The 19,690-nt window shown below is 41.7% G+C and overlaps 1 long non-coding RNA gene across 1 annotated transcript; it reads right to left on the minus strand.

Moving 5' to 3' along the window:
- Window positions 1-1,640: 1,640 nt before the first annotated feature.
- Window positions 1,641-19,645, minus strand: LOC147600046 (uncharacterized). Its single transcript, XR_015259036.1, has 6 exons — window positions 19,324-19,645; window positions 18,422-18,532; window positions 5,707-5,747; window positions 3,550-3,919; window positions 2,836-2,976; window positions 1,641-1,713 (listed from the first exon to the last, which is right to left on the minus strand). It is a non-coding gene; the product is annotated as an uncharacterized LOC147600046 (long non-coding RNA).
- Between the last annotated feature and the right edge of the window lie 45 nt (window positions 19,646-19,690).

The raw sequence follows: 19,690 nt of genomic DNA on the forward strand, positions 1-19,690 counted from the left end.
ATGGATAAGTGCCTTGACCTTTTTCCTCTTCATCTCTCTCTGAGCTCGGCCAGCAATTTGACCTGCATCATAGTTTTTCATACTGGGTGCAGTGAGAATTGTTTAAATGTCACTCCATGACTCAACATGCAGAAATGCTGTAGGGTCGTGGCACTGCTTCTTCCCTCCACATCCTGCACCTATTGCTCTCTTCTGCCTTTCCCTAAGAGAAAAAAAAAAAAAAAAAAAAAAAATCTACATATTTTACAGATTGAACATGGCCCGTTTACGGATTGAACAGTTTCTAAGTAGAGATTCGTTCAGATTTCTCTGGATTGCCTTTTGTTATCTCAGAGCTTCCAAGAAAATATTGCTCAGAAGCAATTAAGGCCAACTGTTCTTGGACAAAGACATACAACAATCAGCGTATTTAGCAAGGCAATACAGTCATTTTGAAAGAAGCCTGGAAAATCCTAACATTGTTAAAATTTATCTTCACAACCGCTGACAAGATCTAGTAAAGACATTTGTGTTCTGCTTGTGTACTTCATCATCTTTCATAAGCCAAAATCTTATTAGCAAGTCATTTTAGCAAAGTTCAAAAGCCAAACTGTTGTGTATGCCTGTGTATGCCCATTGCTCGTAGTAAGGACAGCAGCTCTTGACAAGAGCCTATTGTCCATACATTTTTTGCTTTCCTTGTCTTCAAAGTGTTAGCATACATAAACATGCTACACTTAAATACTAGACGCATTTGTCTTAGCTAATCATCACATTATTTGACAGAATCCAGTCACTAAAGCTAAGAATCCTATCAGCTTTCTGATAACGTTCAGACTCACCTGGTTGCTGTATCGGTGGCAGCCTTTTTGGCTGTGCTGGATGGGATGACCAAGAGCCGTAGCAAGAAAGGAATATAACTGTGCTGGAGAACAAGAGGAGAGCTAGTCCAGCAGCTAAACACCGTAAGCTGACGAAACTCAAGATCAGTTCTGCAACATATTTCCTTACACTGACTTATCTACATAATTTATTCTCTCTGTGCCTTTGCTCTGTAAAAAGGTGGTTTTACATAACAGGCTCTGTGAGAATAAATACAGTATGAAGTGGCACACTGACAGGGAAGGTGGAAATACCTCTGAATCTATGATAACTCCCCATTACCAACCACTCATTTTTAACACTCAAAAATGAATGATTCCTGATAATGTTACAGTGGAAGTGACTCACAAAAGACTGAAGAATCAACACTGTTTCCTGAACCAAATTCAGTTTTGTTGGTGTAAGTTTTAAAGGGTTCATTTACCATAGTGACTCCATTTGGAACACAGTCTTTGAAAAATATAACCAGCTTTCTACAGAGCAAACCACCAGCTAGCAGTAATGTTATTTCATAGCACTGCTCACAACCACCAAGGAGGCCTTTCAACACAGCAAAGTACGTTCCAGAATGTCTTGAGAAAAAGATCTATAAAAACTGCGCGATAAAACCTGGGACTCTTGCGTATTAGTTTTGCACATTTCTTAATGAAGCTGGTGTTACAAACTGATTCTATCAAAATTTCACAGGCAATACGTCAGGAAGGAATCCCTCCTGAAATACTAAACTACAGTAACCTTAAGATAGGCACCAACTTTCCTGAGGAGTTGCTTACCCTGCACTTCCTGGTGACTTCTTCAGGTGCTATGCTTCTTTGGGCTTTCACTGCTCTCCGCTCCACGTGCTGCCAGCATCTATAACAGGAATTAGTGTATTCTGAGTATTCCCCTCTGCCCTGTCCTGTGTCACCACTCCCATCCTAAAGTTTGGCAAGGTGCTTCTGCATTAGTGTTCAAGCGTGGAGCAGCAGTGCCCTTTTGAAGCCAGCCCCTCAAATGCCCCACTTACGGTGCTTTGCTGTGCGTCACGGAGCAGCCCCTGAGCGTGCAGACCAGATTCCCTTCAGAGGAAACGGAGCTGGAGGAGGTACCCCAGCAGCACAGGCAGAGCACACCAGTGCCACACAGCATGCAGTTCAGGGGACCTCACACTTGCTTGTGGAGAAATTGCCTTGAGTATCAGACATTCATTCTCCTTCAGGGAAACTTAAACTCTTTCTACTCTGTACAACTACCCAAAACCCACATTGCTCCCCTCCAACCTCCCCAAAAAGCAGCCTGATGGCTGTCTTTTCAGATATTTACCCAACCAGCAGCTCCAGTGGATCATAACATTTGAATGGTTACTATTTTGGACTAGTCTTTGTTAAAACTGTCACCTGTCACCTTGCTCACCTGCCAGTATGCTGTCACTCACCTCTTCCCTTTCACCTATTTCTACTCTTCCTTTCTTTCTTTTGTATACTCTTGGTCTGTTTTATGATTTGAGTTACAAATAAAGCTCAAGCTCATCACTAACACCAAATTAATCTGAAAAAACTCTTCTTCTGTGTTTTCTTTGATTTTCTGTGCCTGAATTTCTATGCAAGTTCTACCAACGCAATCTTGAACTTCACGCTATCTATAAAGAAACCATTTCCTCATATTTCTCAGTTAGCTGCAGCACGGTCTTTTTCTTTGTGGGCCAACCCAAGACCCACAGAACTGAATGGAAGGACCTCAGCTGCAGGCAGTCCCCTAGATGCACTTAATGAAGTCATTCAAACAACTGATAGTATTTGTGTTAAATTTCATGACTATGTGACATTCAGAAATAACCATGTATGTTCTGTGTCTTTTCAAATACATTTTTCCTATTATACAATCTGAAAAAATAGTGGGTTTGTTCTAAAGTAATTGTAAGAATCAAATTTATATACAAGACCTTTAGAAAACAGAGACCCACCTCTAAATGCAAAGAACAAACATTTGCATTACCTATTTATATTAAAATATGCAGAAATTTCCAAAGCATTCAGTCAACTTATAAATTTTTATAACTTCTTCAAATTGTTAACATTTTTTTAACACACAGCATTATTTCAGCTTTGTGGAAGGCTCAATAACAATCTTTCTGGTCTGGAAAAAAAGGAAAGAACATTATAATAAAGAATGCAGAATAAATAAAAACAAAACAGTACAAGCCGTACATCCACGCACACAAAGACAACTTTCATGGTGAGCTATAAGCAATTATAATAACACAATGTGCTGCATGTTGATTTCACCAGTGAAAAGAATTTCCCCAGTTATTGAAGACTTTCCTGGCAGAATTTCAGAAAAAAAAAATTCTGACATTCTCCCAATCTGACTTCTGTGCAATGCAAGTCATGCACATTTTAAACACCGATGAATAATACTGCCTTTCTTCTGCGAACTGTTAACAGCTGTAGAAACTATTATAGCCTGCTTAAAATCATGTCTCTGTAGTCAATACTCTCCAGACACTTAGCAATACTAAAGCTATTCCTGGGGCTAAACTAGAATTGCTCTGTGAGTACAAAGTTTGATTTATGTTGAAATGAAACAACAAACATCTGATCTTTCTTTTTTTAAATAGCCATTCATATAAACACAAGTATCAGCTGCATAACTAGAAAGTGATGTACTGAATTTACAGAAATTAGACAAAGGAAGACCACCCACAGTTACCTTCAAGAAGAAAAGATTTGACAGAGGGTGAAAGATTGCTGGTGAAGATACTTTGTACAGTCGTGGCTGCCCTAGTGCCCTCATGGTAAGGCTGTGGCTTATGAGAGTGATGTTTCATGCATCTAATTTTTCAAGTCTTCTGAAAGATACAAAATTGATCAGCAGCCCAGTACCATATCTTGGTGTTGCTCGCCATCAGCTGCTCTCAGATTGATCACAGGCGCAGTGGACTGTCTCATAAAATCATCCAGATGAATTCAAGAGGAAGTCAAGGTCTCTGTGTGCTAATGTTATTCTTTCGCATCTCAAAGCACAGGTGGGAACAGGAAAAATGCTCAGTTGTGGTTCCTTGATATTTTTGAAACGATGACTGGGAAGAGAGGAAGAGATGCAAGTGGAACAAGAGAAAAATCTTAAAATACATATAAAATTTCAGATACACATGGATTCACATACATTACTAAGATGTATTGAAAATCCAGTTTTGATTCCTCACTCCAACAAACTGCCATCAAAGTTCCTTTATTTTTTTTAATACATCTTCACCTTTCAATAAATGAAAACATATACTTAAATACAACCAGATTTGTGGAGGGTTTGTGATCTCTGACAAAGACAGCAATTAATTTGACCACTAACAATAATAAAGTGAGGGTTAAGCTAGCTTGAAATAAGACACTCTTCCTCCAGAAGAACATCATAAATTGATCAGGAAGACTTTAAGAGCCTCAAATTAATGCTCCAACTTCTTCTAGATTAATTTTAACCTTTAGCTGTTAAAATATCTAGAAAGGTGAAAGACAAGCTAACTGTTCAGCTCATTACTAGTTTTCCTTCCATCAGTAAATTACCTTTTTTAAAGCACCACATTTGCATCTTCTAATCAGAGTTCTTGGGGAAGTTTCAGCATGCAGCAGCACTTCCCTATGCTGCACAGGTACGCCTCCACCTTCTCCAGCAGACAAGCAAGCACTAGAATAGCCTGTCTGTCCTTCAGCTGCCCCAGATTTCATCAAACTGGGCTCTCCACACACAGTCCCAGTGCTTGGCAGGGGAAAATGCTACTGGGTCATGCCTATGGCAAACTCAGTGTTGCTTTCCAAAAAGCTGCTGTTTGTTCCACCAGCTAACCTTCACTCTGGGCACAGCCTTTAATAAAAATGCACGATTGCTGCAGCTGCCCAAGGATAGGAACTCGTTCTAACTAAAACTGCATTGCCTACCACTGCTGTAATGGGACTGTGCAAGACTGAGGACTCCAGAGGCAAAACAAAGCTTGAAATTCCAAATACAGACCTAACACATAGCAGAACTGCTGTAATTCTCTCTACGTTCAGGTCAAATTCAAGTTCTTGTGCTGGACTTGAGACCATCTTTGGGAAAAGTCCCTTTGACTTTGCTCAAGACCCCAGTTCACATTTACACAGTCCTATCCAGCCTGGGATAGGACTTTGCTTTTCTTCTTCCCTACTCACTCTCTCAGTCCATCTACTTTTCTTAATCCCTTTCTTCTTGCGTGTCTACTTTTCTTCTCCGTGCTTTGAGCCTTATCCCATGCTGCCCTTTGGGCTAAGATCTCTCTCCCTGGGAGGGCTTGGATGTCGTATCTCCATAATAAATCTGAGAAAACACTCAGATTCAATGGGAGTAAAGATGACCTGTATCATTGGGTCTCTCTTGCCAAGTATCCTCTGTCCTTCCTCCTGCCTCTTTGAACAATCTGTCTTTATTTAGCAGCTGTAATTTCGCTCCCTTCTCCTTAGCTGTTGGCCTACATTTCATATTTGCTACTTTTGCCGGACATAGATGGAGAGCTCCTACAGAATACAAAGTTGTTGGATTTCTCCTTCCTTTGTCTATAACATGGTGTGCTACTTAAATGTTTTCCCATAACAATGGAAAGAGATGACCAGTTCACAATACTAAAGCATATGGAAGGAGAAGGTGTGCACATAATGGGGAAGATGACCCACTATTTTCTTAAATTTTAATAGGTGCCTAAGAAATAACTTTTTTTTCCCAAAAACACTGACCATACACAATGCAAAAAGATATTGTTTAGAAAAAAAAAACAATATTAAAAAGGCAGCAAGGTTACTAATAGCCATCGTATCCTTTGGTCCAGGAATTTCAGCTGGGCTCTGATTCTTAACTCACCACAGTCACAAGGCAACCCTGCAATGACAGTCCTCCGGGGGCTGCAAATGAAAAAAAGTTATGTTCAAATCAACCCATTTTCCAAGGTCATGCATTTGAGATCAGGGTAGCAGGGAACCATCAGCCTTACAAAACTTACAAAATAAGTACAAGTCATGCAACTAGGAAATTCTCACAGCTATTCTATTAACACCAAGTTGATTTGCTAAACTCAATGGTCAGTAGTTCCATTGCACAGAGTAAGAAAAATCAGGCTGTGTCTTACAAGGGCAGATAATTTACAACGGGATGCTGACAGAGGACCACATGGAAAATTAAGTGCCTTGGACTGCAGACAAGCTTAGAGAGAGGGTGAAGCAATGGCTATTTTGAGAATGCCTGTTAGGCACAAACCAACATCTTGCTATGGCATGCTAATAACATACCCGAAACACACTAATGGCTGTTCAGCCTGGAGAAGGCTCCGGGGAGATGTTATTGTAGCCTTCCAGTACCTAAAGGGGGCTTATAAGAAAGATGGGGAGCAACTTGTTAGCAGGGCCTGTTGTGATGGCACAAGAGGTAATGGTTTTAAAATAGAAGGAGGTAGATTCAGACTGGACATAAGGAAGAAATTTTTTACAACGAGGGTGGTAAAGCACTGGCACAGGTTGCCCAGAGAGGTGGTGGATGCCCCATCCCTGGAAACATTCCAGGCCAGGTTGGAAAGGGCTCTGAGCAACCTGATCTGGTTGGAGATGGCCCTGCTCCTTGCAGAGGGGTTGGACTGGATGCCTTTCAAGTTCCCTTCCAACCCAAACTATTCTATGTGTCTATGATTCTACCATTGGCAGAGTCAAATAGCATTTTGATATAAAAAAAACAAAACAACAGATTTCAAATTATTTCATCCATCACAAAAATGAAATTAAACAGAAAAATCTCCAACATGTAGACACACCATAACTGTGAGAAAGAGCTTCCCAGCAATGAATCAGGAAGATCTGATCCTTGACACTAATTGTGGAGTGAGAAATCTTTTAGGCAGGTTACCTCTTTACCTGCCTATGTGCAGCAAAATCATTGATGACTGAAAAACTCTTAAGCAACCTTCTGTGCTGCTTTTCTACTACCATAATGACACACTGGCTGCTCAGAACTAAATGGTATCTGGTATCATTACCCTAACTCATGTAAGTATCCATCCAGACATTTACACTGTGCCTCTCATAGTGGGGAGGGACTATGAATACGAACACACAGGGCAAACAATACCATCAACACTTCCCATTTTGGCTGGTATCACTATGTTAATGCAGTCCACAGGCAGGTGCTGTCATTTCTGACAAGGCTGTTGGGTAACAGTGACAGGAATCTGTCAGATGTTGCCCACACGCAGGCCGTGTCCCCCATGGCATGCTGACCTCCTCCAAAGAAGTTTAATTTTAAAATTCTACTGAACATGTTACAAATACCAGCTGGCAACGTGCAATGTGTCACAGAGAAAGGGAAAGGCATTAGCAGTCAAGACAAAACAATAGGGAAATACCCTCTGAGTGCAGCTGTGGGCTTGCTGGAGCACGTGCAGTGCTTGGTTGGAGAAATGAGTTGGATCTTTGTGAGGGAGGGACACTTGGCCCATCAAAGAAGGTAATGGGCAAAGGCACCTCTGCGCTTCCCGTGCAATTCCCGGCCCGGCAGGTGACAGAAGATTTGTGCTGTCATAAAGACTTTAAAGCAGCCTCAGGCTTTGCCGAGAATAGACCACAAGTGCCTTTACCCTCACAAGATCGTATTCACACCATGTGCAAATCCTTTTTCCCCAGGAAAACGCCCTGTGCCAATGCATAAGAAGATGCATGTCGAAGACCTTTGACATTCCCCAATACAACCACAAAGCCTGTCGTCTGTTCTCCCCTTGGACAAGGAAATTCTGAGGGACTCGCTTACTCCTGCTTCCTGCCTTCTTTAGACCACGAGGCGCAAAGTTGATGGAAATGAACAACCAGTCACACTTTCTAGGCAGGCAATAAAATATCAGAGGCTCTCAACTAGCAGAAAAGTCTTTGCACACCTAGCCATCACAGCTCAGAGCACTTCCACTCCCGTGCAAGAGATTATCAGACCCACAGCAGAGCTTTCAACTTTAAGCTAAGTTATCGGACTACCCACCAGAACCTGTGAGACAAGCACATACACTTCCTCTCCCTGCCCTGCTGTGTGCAAGCTCTCCATTGCCGGGGAGGGATCGATTGGAGAGGTAGCAATACTTTCAGCTATGCAAATAGATTTGGGAGAGCTCTTCTGCAGCATGCTGGGAGCTTGGCTTCAGTATGTTATGCAATGAGATAATTCCAGTATTGTCTCTTTAACGAGAACTAAAAGGTCTCTGAAATTATGATTTTTGCTTTTCAGAATTATATTAAGACCAGTGCAGAAACTGGTAGCAAAGAAATGATTCATGAACACCAACAAAGTGATTCACCAGCCTCTCGCTAGGAAGTGATATCATCGTGCCACATCTCCATGAGAATGGCAAAAGAGAAGCATTGTTTCACAGGACAGGAGAGTGCTGTGTTCTCCAAAAGGAAAGTATTAGGTCTGCAGGTGTGTATGACAAACAAGAGGGGGCAAACTGTCAGTGCTCTGGGCAGTGAGTCAGGTGCCCAGCTTGTAAGCACTACTGAAAAACAGCAGAACATTTCCAATCTGGTCTGAGGTAAATTGCAAGCTCTGGGTACATTGTACAATTACCCCACACTAAGTCTTATTCCTTCTCTCCAGCCTCCTGTGTGCCAAGAGGTCAAAGTACTACCCCCCTCCAGTTTACCCGATAGCAATGCTTCTTCCTCACCTACAAAACTCCTCTCAAAAACCCTACACTTACAGCACCTTACATCAGCAGCACTAAGCATGTGAAAGACAATAAAACCAGTGCCACATTCCTCCCCAGCCTGCTGCCCAGCTGTGCCAGAGACAAGGGACACCTCGAATTCAGGGAACTGCCAGAGAAGGGAGAGGTGATCTTTTGAATCACTCAGTTTCTCCAAAACACCTTTAACTCTCTGCAGAAAGATTAGTGGGCCTGCTGCTATGCGGATCTGCTGGCCCACAGCATACCAGAGGCATCGAATCAAGGCTTTAGTAGCAATCACAGAACAGCCTGCACATCCAAGAAGCACTGGAGAAGTCATCTGTAAGGGAGAACAAATCCTGTGCCATGCAAAATGAGAGCAAGTTGTAAGTATTTATTCTGCTGTCGCTCCTAAACCCCCAGGGACTGGCCTTTTAATGCAACTGGTATCCTCCAGTCTAGTAACCTCAGTTCCCTGGAGACTGGTGCCCTAGATGCAAAACAGGGCTCAGAGCTGAGCTACTCTGGCATTTCTGATGTATCCAGCCACACTTGGTGCCAGCCAGAGCAACACAAGATTCCTCATATAATCCACCTGCTTCTTTGGGTTCACCTAGAAAAGCAAGCCAGCCACTCATCAGCCTTCCAGCTCAGCCCTTAGTCACCTCCCAACAGCAGTGTGGAAGGAAAGCTGCTTGCTTTATTCCAGCAGCGCCCACAGGCTCGGGCACTGTGACAGACAGCTCCTGTCCCAGAGAGCCTGCATCTAAAAGGACAGTTAAAGGGAGGGGGCACACACAAACAGGGAACTTGATTGCATGATTTTCTGCATGGTTGGGCATAAGAGAGACCATATTCCTGATACAGTGTCAGTGTTTCTGTATATTAGACAAGGGGAATTCAATCAGCAACAGAAAATGCTTGCTTTGGCCAAACACACACAAAAAAAGCACTGGGCCTGATTTTCCACTGGGGATACTTAACATCAGTGCTACCCAACCAACTTTCACAGTTACTCTACATATACTTAAATAAGAAGAAAATCTAATTTTCCATTTGGCTTAGGGAAAAAGATACTCCTTTTGCAGTAAAGAAGCACAAGTAACCTGTTAGCTAGCATTTTAGAGAATATTTCACTTCAGTGAACATATTCGTAGAATCATAAAATAGATGATTCTTGCAAGTTATTTCTATGATCTACACGAGCAGCAACTGGTGTATTCATTTCTTTAAAACTTATAATCAGTTAATGAGTCCTGCATTACAATGTTTCCATCCAAAGAACTTCCTTGCTGTGCATAAGTTCCACTTCCTTAAAGTCATGGAGGCATACCCCAGACAGAGCAGACTGGAGTAGATCAGATACCAGTTTTATCTAAATTACCCAGAAAAGTGAATAGTTCAATTATTCTGTGTAGTATAAAACCTCATGCACCACAGGAACAGAAGCTTGAAGGCCACATAGTACTTTCACTTCGCGCGTGCATCTTCCAATTATGTCAACTGAATGCAAGCTTTTGATTCTCAGCCAGTACAACTTTTGCCACGTATTTTCAGACATACCCCATCAGCTCTGGGCTCACATTTTTGTCCCAACAAAATCTGATGTCTCTCCACACCATCCACACTTGTACCATCACTTTTACACGATGGAAGGTGGGAAAAAAGAAAAAAAAAAAGTTCACAAAAGTAAAAAGTAAAATTTACTTTGTCAAATTCTGGAGGCTCTTTGAAAGGTGAAAGTATTTTTACATCCTGGCCTAAGGAAAAACATTCTCTGCTTTCAGGAGTTTGAACGGGATGACTACATTTCTAGGCATAAGGACAGTTGATAACTCGTGAGAAAGTGGTTCTCAAACTTACCACAGTTGGAGAATTTAAGAACATGAAGATGGCTTAAGCCAGCAGGTATCATCTCACCACAGGGCATGAGAGGAGAGTTCCTGAAGTTCAGCCAGTTCCTGAAGCACAGCTGAGGACTGACAGTGTGTTAAGCTACAGCAACGTGATTGCTTCTAATTGTCTCTTTTATATTCTAAGAGCTAAACTATCCTTGTTCCAGGGCACGGGTCAAAATATTGCAAGAAATGCGGGGGACAGTGTAGAAGAAAGGTTATTTTCAACTTATTAGGCTTCCCACAAAGTATTCAGATTCTGCACATAGATTTAACCAATTTTATCATTTTGGTTGCATCAGAACATCTTTATATCAAAACAACCAACTTCTTGTTATCAAATCATTTTTTAAAAATTCTAGTTATATGCCGTCCCCTTGAAGTAAAATAGCTCAGATTCACACATAAAGATTGAGATGAGATAATGGAAATAAAAGGTAATTAATCAACTGGTTTTGTACACAGAATAAGCATCTGTGATTACAAAGCAGCCAATGTGCTGACTCTGCCACAGCTGAGTCATATTACAGACTGGTCCCTTGGATCCCAGGACTTAAAATCACCTTTGCTCTCTCTGTCACAGGTCAAGCACAGCTCAGCCAAACCAGGAGTTTTGTGCCAAACAGTTTGTATTTCCAGCAATGAAATATTGAATTTGCCTTTTATAAGTCACTTTGGAATCACACTTGCACAATTATTTGCATACACAGCCACTTTATTTCAGCCCCAAATACAAAAAGCTATTAACAGTTGGCCAGATTCACTTGCCCCGGTGCAAAACCACGTCATTTTCAGTAAGATCAGTGGAGCCTGAGTTTCGTACCACACATGGGAGAGCAGAACTCCTTTTTCACTGAAACAACTCACATCGCCGGCGAGCTGTTGTGCCTGAGGCGCACGTGGCCTGGAGGTTTCCATTCTGCTGCACACGCTGCCTCCTCTGCTCACCGTCCTTCTAACTCCTCTGCAGTCCCACCATACCCCTTGCGAGCCTTTACTTTAAATGGACCTTGTTTCACAGGCGGACCAGAGCAAGTTACTTATTCTCCTTAATTCAGAGGATTTACAAGAAGAACGCCAGCTGAGTAGCACTGAACAAAAGACAAAATTGTTTCTACGGTGTATTTACACACAATAAAATGAACCAATCAAGCAGACAAACTGTACACAGCGTGCCCTATTATTAACTGAAGCCAGAAGAAACTCCTTTCAGTACCTCCAGTGTTGATAAGTGCATGCTTACGTCCTAAGTAATCTAGAGCTTCCAGCAATTACTCAGTCCTCAAAGCTTTGAGTCACGTTTTCTCCACAGTATTTACTCCCTGGGGCTCACAGGAGATAACAGATAACGGGTCTCCAACCCTGTTTTTTCAGAGCCCTCTGCACTGAGGGCAGAGTTTCCCCATTCTCCCTGACTGACTGATCACCTGGTTTAACTTCTCCTGGACTCCCTTCATTTACTCCACACGTCACAGCCACTGCCACACTCCCAGGCACAGTGCTAGTCCCAGTGCAACACCTGGACAGGGACATGTGGCTAGATGCCAGGGGACACCAGGGACTGTGGCTCTGGGAAGCAAGCACTCTGCTGCCAGTCAGGAGGCAGCTACAACCACCGCAAGAGTATGCACAGCAACGGTCTGAGAGAACAGAAATCTTAATCCCACTGTCCCTGCATGCCCACACAGCTGGGTTCCAAGTTATTGCTCCGCTCTTCTACAGATATAGCGTTTAGAAGTTCATAACTGTTGCTTTGTGCTTATATTTCTTTCTGGTAATGTAATAAAGCAACTCCCAATTATAAAAAATGTGACTGTTTAAAGGTCCCTTCCAGCCCTAACTATTCTATGATTCTGTGTCCAGAGGTACAGCCCTCGGGACGTAACACAGAGACAGCGCTGGCCAAACAAGCTCTCGTTCCTCCCAGCAGGCAGCCTGACCTCAGACGGGATTCACACGCCACCCCACACAGCAGCATCCTGCAGGATTATGCGTCCTTCTGCAGATGCATTTTCTGCCACCTTACGTGACCACATCAACAGCCACATAGCCTGAGAGGCAAACTCCCCCAAATGACTCCCCTTGCATAAAAAGAAAAGTAATTTATTACGCAAATACAAGGCACAGCGAATCACTCCAGCTTGACTACTGATCTGTGTCAAAAAAACAGTGCTAATTTCAAGGGCCCTCTTCTGCCACTCTTCCACTGAATAATTTAATTGAGGGGAAAATTTTGACATGCCACAGCACAGTATTTCTGATGCTAATTCATGTGTGTCTTTTTCCACGCTAGAATTCACAGAAGCAGAAGATTGTCACATTTTTCAAGAGGGAGATGCTAAGAACTGGATTTCAACTCTCTGGTAAAGCTGGAAAACAAGGCAAGGGGCCAGCTGCTCTGCACAAATGCCGTGACACAACTGAAGCATGCATAGATGAGGCAAGAACCAAGAGAAGAATTGGATAATCCCATTCCAACTGTGTTCAGCTAGATTTGTAAACAGAGAAACTGACTGCTATTTTTGAAGTGGAGCATTATCACCTCAGTAAAGCAGCAGTATGACTCTATGCATTCAACGTCTTAATTCTCAAAGCTAGAGTAAAAGCATATCAAATTTACAAGACAGCTCATAACTACCTGGAAAGGACAACTGTAAGGCCACATGGGCAACTTTGCTTGTACCTTCTTGTATGAGGAATTAGTATCCGGACCCTGTAACATACTATTTCCCTATAATGTAGGCTACTATCAGCTTCAGATCCTTCCGTTCAGCCTCACATATCCATATGCTGACTAGACATATATATGATTTACATCTATGTTTTATTTAAGACAAAAGAAGGAAAAGCACTGCATTTAGCATTCAGTTTTAACATTGTATATACACAAACATAGATGCAGATAACCTTGAGAAATCAGGTACACATGTGAAAAGTTTTTTTTTAATACTCTCCCATGTATTTTTCACCATTACTGGAATCCCTTCTGAGGACCCCCTAGTAGCATCAGTACAAGTCCAAAACGTCACACGAATGAGGCCCTCATTCCCCCTGCACGACAGGAAGAACTCACCCCAAGACTCTGTAACACGGATAAAGCTTGTAGCTTTAACTTAGCTTTAACTCAAAAGTCACAAGGACTATAGCCTACCACAGGAAGACAGCAGAAGAGACCAAGGGCATCCCCAGAGATTTTGTTAAGAGAAAAAAAGTAAAGCGCACAAAGTTACTCAACTGTTTTGTGGACTTACGGTTCTGTTGACATCCTTGCACAGTGTCATAAATCTAAGTGTACACATAAAAATACAAATACAGTTACGGTTCTGCCATGAGTCCCATGTGAACAGCTCTCCGAAAGCAACGTCAACTCCCTCTACGTGCAAGGCTTTGCCTATACAGGGCTCTCTGCAGGATTAGGACTGTAAACTATGTACATAAATGCTGGTAAAGTGTGTTTACATAATATGTAAATAGATAAAGAAAAGTACATTCACACCAACTACCGAGGAAAGAAAATAAATAATTTTTCCACTGCTAAAAGTACTGAATCATTTACCATCTGGCTTGGGAGAAAAAAAAAAAAAAGACTCTGTCCAATTCAGCTACGAAGAAAATTCTATCTAAAAAAAGTAATCACATGCTAGGTTCCCCCTAAGTTCAATTTCCAATCATTTTAACATGGAGACATGGAGAATTTAGTATTCCTGGAGAAAAAAAAAACAACCAACCAAACAACAAAATAAATAAAAAAAAAACCAGTAAGAAGGATGTGTGGCTTGCTAGGCCCTGATCCTGCAAGCTCTAAATACTTAGCTGTGGGGAATAGTGGAAGCTATTTTTTAGGAAAAAGCTGAGTCTCTGCTGGAATGCATCCTAATTTTCCAAGAAAAACCTGCCACGCTTTTGCTATCTTGCTGTGAAATGCAAAGTAAAACCTAGATACTAAATATCTGAACTAATTTCCCTTTATACCTTGGCAACATTTCGGATTTTTCCTCAATCATCTGAAGATATACCTATGCATACTCTAGCATAGTGCAGAAGTGGTATGTTACTGACAAGTAAATTATTCTAACAGAAAAAGAACAAGTGGTCACGTAAATGCTCTGAGTAGTAGAGCACAACCAGCAAACGTCACGTTTATAGCTCCCGCAAGCATTTGTCATTTCCAAACTTGTGACTTTTCACTTTGTCCTCAAACACACCATTAAAATTACTTTCTTCATTTTTAAAGAAACTAAAATATCATCATTTCAATCCAACTTCAAAACCTAGCCTACACATAACACTAATTCTCCAAATGCCTTTGTGTGTCTCTGTGACACTGCATCCTGCAACCGTACGTCATGGAACCCAACTGCCCTGTTCCCTCCTTGCCGCATTCCCTGAACATTCAAATATTGAGTCACTTCTGCATGCTGCTTCTCCGGAACATCCCCCTGATTTCTTTCACCGACATTTCTTCCACACTGGCACTTCTTCCTTCCTTTTCTTTTCCTTGACTAACTTTTCCCTCTACTAAGTAATTGCCAAGATTTTTTAATTTATGTTCTTGTATTTTAATAATTTTGTCTTGGAAGTAGTCAAATCCTGGTTGATAATCACAACTTAAAGAGAGATAAATACCACTGTGTGGGTGGCTGTAATAGTCCTGTGAGTCCTGGCCATTTTCTTCTGCTTCCCTCAGTCCACCTCCCTTGTTCAAAACACTTGCATAAAACTTTCTTCCTCCTCCCAGAGGCCTCGAGTTTAATTTGGACCCTTCTCCTATGGGACAAAAAAGGATTTTACTGGATTTACCAACTAACCTCAACACTACAAACACCTGAAAACATTGAAAGAAATTTCCCTGTCCCACTAAATACCTTACTCACTAAATTTCGCTATTCTTTTTCTGCTGAACACTAAGTCTTTCCATTAAAAAAAATGTATGTACTATTTATTCAAAACAGAAAAATGTTCCTTGGCTATTCCTGAAAAATTACTTATTCTTTCCTTCTTGAATTTAGCACTATTGATTAACCCTGAATAGATCTCTACTGGGATAAATTTGACCCCAAATCGTTAAGAAATTCAAAAAGTTCTCTCCTGCTGAAAATAAATTCTTAAAATCCTGTGTTATATGTATAACCAAAGGCAATCCAGTTACTACAGCTTCATGCGTTACTGCTTATCACCTGTGTGACGACGATACCCAGTCCTCACTCCTGATATAAAGGCTTAGCTTAAAGATAGTCTGTGCTACAGCATTTTTGGCAGTGAGGGAAGGCTATGAGTGAGCACCAGGCAGGTTAGTGACTCAGCAGCACAGCAGTAACTCTTTAAGCCACAGAAATGGGATTACTTCAAAGTGTGCTACTAAGGTTGCCTAAAAGTTGGTGTGTGATCACTAATTAGTGCAGCACAAGGAGTGGCAGGCCCACACCTCACACCCTCAGGGAGCCCAGTTAGTAAACGACCTACTTGCAGCTCAGACTGTAATAGAGCAGGATCACACCCTACCCTCGTACAAAAGTGCTTATATACGGCACTATCTCCAAGCAGGCAAAAGTAAATACGGCACTGAAGTCAGCGATAGTGGGAGAACGGACATGCACCGAGAGAGAAACAGAAGGCTTTCCCTGCAAGGGAGCAGCTTTTCGCATCACAGCCCTACAACGAGCACTTTGCAGAGCCTTCGTACGCTAAGCGGGCCTGTCCCCTGGGTCGTATCAACAAAACCTTCTCTTGCCATTTGAAAGCCAGCTGCTGAGGGGAGGGCTGGAGGCCAAGGGAGCTGCTTCCAAACAGAGGTGACCTTGCAAGTTTTCTCCCACCCTCGACACTCCCACTGAGCAACCAAATGGGACCCTCGGCATTCTCTGAAAAAGTAACAGAGAGAGAAAAAAACCAAGTGGAGTTCAGCACTGATGTAACAGAGGCCAGAGCAGCCTTATGGGTCTGGCAGCCAGTGATGGTGACAGAATTCAAAGGACCTACATGGAAGTGGTTTCAAAAGTGGTGGAGACGGCCGCACTCTGAGCCCCAGAAATAGCGAGAGCAGGACAGACTCTGGATGCTCCACTTCACCACTAGCCAGGACCTTTCAGGGATGAAGCAACCCCCTCACGCTAATAGAGCATCAGGACTACAGACAAGTATGAATGACTTTCATTCTGTACCAGCTATCCCAGGAAACAGATTTCAACTCTCCTAACAGGTTGTGTCAGCTTTTAAGTCAACAGTAACTCATACCAATAAAATGATAAATTACTTCTAGACATTTTACTACTTTTGAATGCACTTATGTAAAATATCAAATATCAAATGATTTTAATACAACCAGAGATAAAGATATACAGGGAAGAAATCACAAGTAAACATATCACATCTTAAACTGTGTCTTTTCTACTCTTAGTTAAAAGAATAAAAGCGATGGTCCAAATGACAGTGTTCCGTACATTGTAAGATTAACCAGTTTAATCAAAGACTCCCATTTATTTCTAATTACATTCTTCATAACATAGTATCCATACGCATCCCTGTTGATATTTTATTTTGAAAGTTATGCCAGCAATAAAAAAGAGCAATAATACAGCTTTTTGTGGACTCAGAATTACACTTGCAAATTGAGCTGTGGGTTTTTTTCAGCTCAAAAAAAAGCCCAAACAAACAAAAAACCCACCACTTTTTTTACCTTCCTGCCTGTATCTGAGCACTCAGGATTCTGGACACTTCAACAATAGTTTTTAATATATTTTTAAGTTTTAGACATAAAGGTCATATTTTTCCCAGATTATATAATCAGGTTATCTTTAGAAAACATTGCAGATAAATGAAAAACTTAGAAAAGTCAAGTAATAACTCTTTTCCCAACCACCAGGGGATTTCTCCCTCTCTTTCTCTCTCTTTTTTGTCATCACTGCATACAATTGGCAAAAGTATCGCGCAGCTCCACAGCTGCAGTGGCTAAGCGACACCACACAAGCAGCTCTGGCCAGAGATGCCTTCTTGCAAACTACAGACTGAGAAGGGAGCGCATGGAGGGAGAGCAGCTTCTACCCACGCTGGTAAACACCTTCTTCTTCACACCCAGGATCAGCCCTAGACAGTCAGAGAGTTCAGAAGGCACACAGCCATGACTAACTCACAGCAGCCATCACCACAGTCTAACCTGGGTGGGAGGCGTCAGAGACATCAGCACAGGTCAGACTTGCACCAGTGGAAAGCGTGAAATCAGCGGAGCTAAACTCAGAAGATCAGAATGAGGCTCACTATCTCTGCAAATTCACACACAGGGAGCTGCATGCTGCACAGCCTTTCCTACTCTGAGTCACTCCAACTCCCGCTCTAGGCTGTTCAGTAGCAAACTGTCAATAAAATTCATTAATGATGCGCTTTATATAGCAATAGGGCATTTCACTGAGAGGCTACAACAAATGAAGGGTGCAGCGAGGGGTGAATTACGTGGTTAGTGGAATACAGGATGTGTGTCAGTGAAGTGGTAAAGGTGGGTGGGAGTCTTCATGTTAGGTAGATCTGCTTGAAGTTTGGTATATATACGAACCTAATTCTCCTTTTGATTTCAGTACAGTTATATCTAGCACTCCTCTATGTTTCTACTGATATATAAGTTCTCTGATGAATAACTGATAACCAACTTTTACGTAAGCCATTACTGGAGAGCCAGCAAATATTACAGACATGTTGTCTTTTCTCTTTTTAGTCTTGTTCTCATCTGAATCATGTTTGGCTAGCATTCGTATCTATGTCCTTGATTGGTGGTAACTGTGAAAAAAAAAAATATATACCCTTGCAGAACTGCTAGCAGGAAGAGTGCAAAAAATACGTTGACACAAATTCTTATTTTTTGTCCTATGTAAACACAATCTGCAGCCGTTGGCAACATTATGACTGAGAATGGTTTCTGTACTGCCTGTCCAAGTTCTACACCTTGTAAAATACTCTAGCATTGTGACACAACACTTAATTACAGCTAACAACTGACCTTCTAAGCAGGCAGCTGTCATTTTCATCCATTCAAGACTGTTGTTTTACCTGATGGTTACCGGTAATTTCAACTTCTGAAACCAAATTAAGAGGATCTGGGAAGCAACCCCTAGAAGAAAGTGAAAATGAGCAAAAGATATTCCACAAACTTGAGGGGAACTCTAACACATAACAGCAACAAAACAGTGAAAAGCTGTCAATTCCACAGGAGAGTTCAGGTAGAAAGGAGAGGAGCCCAGAAATAGTGGGAGTTGGGTAGGAAAACATAGCTTTAACACTTCTCAACACATTCTCTTTCTCTGTGTGGGGGAAAAAAACAAACACAGTAGGAGACCAAAACCGTAACCTGAACCTGACCTCACTCACACTGGTTGTATCATAAAACCACTGGGCTGAACTTTGGTCATTGCATCACCAACACAACGCAGTCTCAAAGCCCAGGCAAGCAACTATATTGTGATTTTTTTTTCCCTTCACGTGCACTCAAGATGGTAGAGTTCAGCTAATAATAGGGCCTTTCAGAAGAAAAAACATGTCAATTGTCAGTTGGCTGGACAGCCTGCTTTCCATTTAAGGTTGGGTTTGGTTTTGGTGGGTTTGTTTGTTTGTTTGTTTTATTACTGCACTGAAAAATGTGGGTGTGATATAGCATTTAACTGGAACATTAAGTGCCAAGGACACATTTTTGTCTGTATCTGGTAGAAATGGAAATCAATACAGTAAAAACATTGAGGATCATAAGGTGATCAGTCACGCACAGTATAAACCTCATCACCAATTTAACATGGCAACATGAATGTTCACTAAAGATGTCCTTAAATCTTAATAAACATCCTTGTACACAGGACGTATGATTCATGGTTTACCGAGTGATAAGCGCTAAAGGGTCAAGTAACTCACCTAACATCACCCAGCAAGTCAAGATCAGGCTGAGATCAGAACTCAGGATTCCTGTTTTCCTGCTGATCTTTCTTACAACTGCGTATTACTCCAAGTGCACAATGTCCTACCACAACCAAGCATTTCTGTTTCCACAAAATGGCTAATCTTTGTGCTGCATAGAAAAAGAAACCATGTGTTCAAAAGTAAGCATTCTAGCAATCACTTGCAAGCATAAAATGCAACTGGTGAGGCAGGACAGAAATACACAGCTTAAGTCAATAAAGAGATAAATTATCATTATCACTGATAACTGCCAAAAATTCCAGTCCATACCTCCATAATTAAATTGACTGCCCCTGCAGAAAGGGACTGAATACAAGAGCAC

This window comes from Chlamydotis macqueenii, chromosome 7 (genome assembly GCF_036417535.1).
Source record: "Chlamydotis macqueenii isolate bChlMac1 chromosome 7, bChlMac1.mat, whole genome shotgun sequence".
Lineage (NCBI taxonomy): Eukaryota > Metazoa > Chordata > Aves > Otidiformes > Otididae > Chlamydotis > Chlamydotis macqueenii.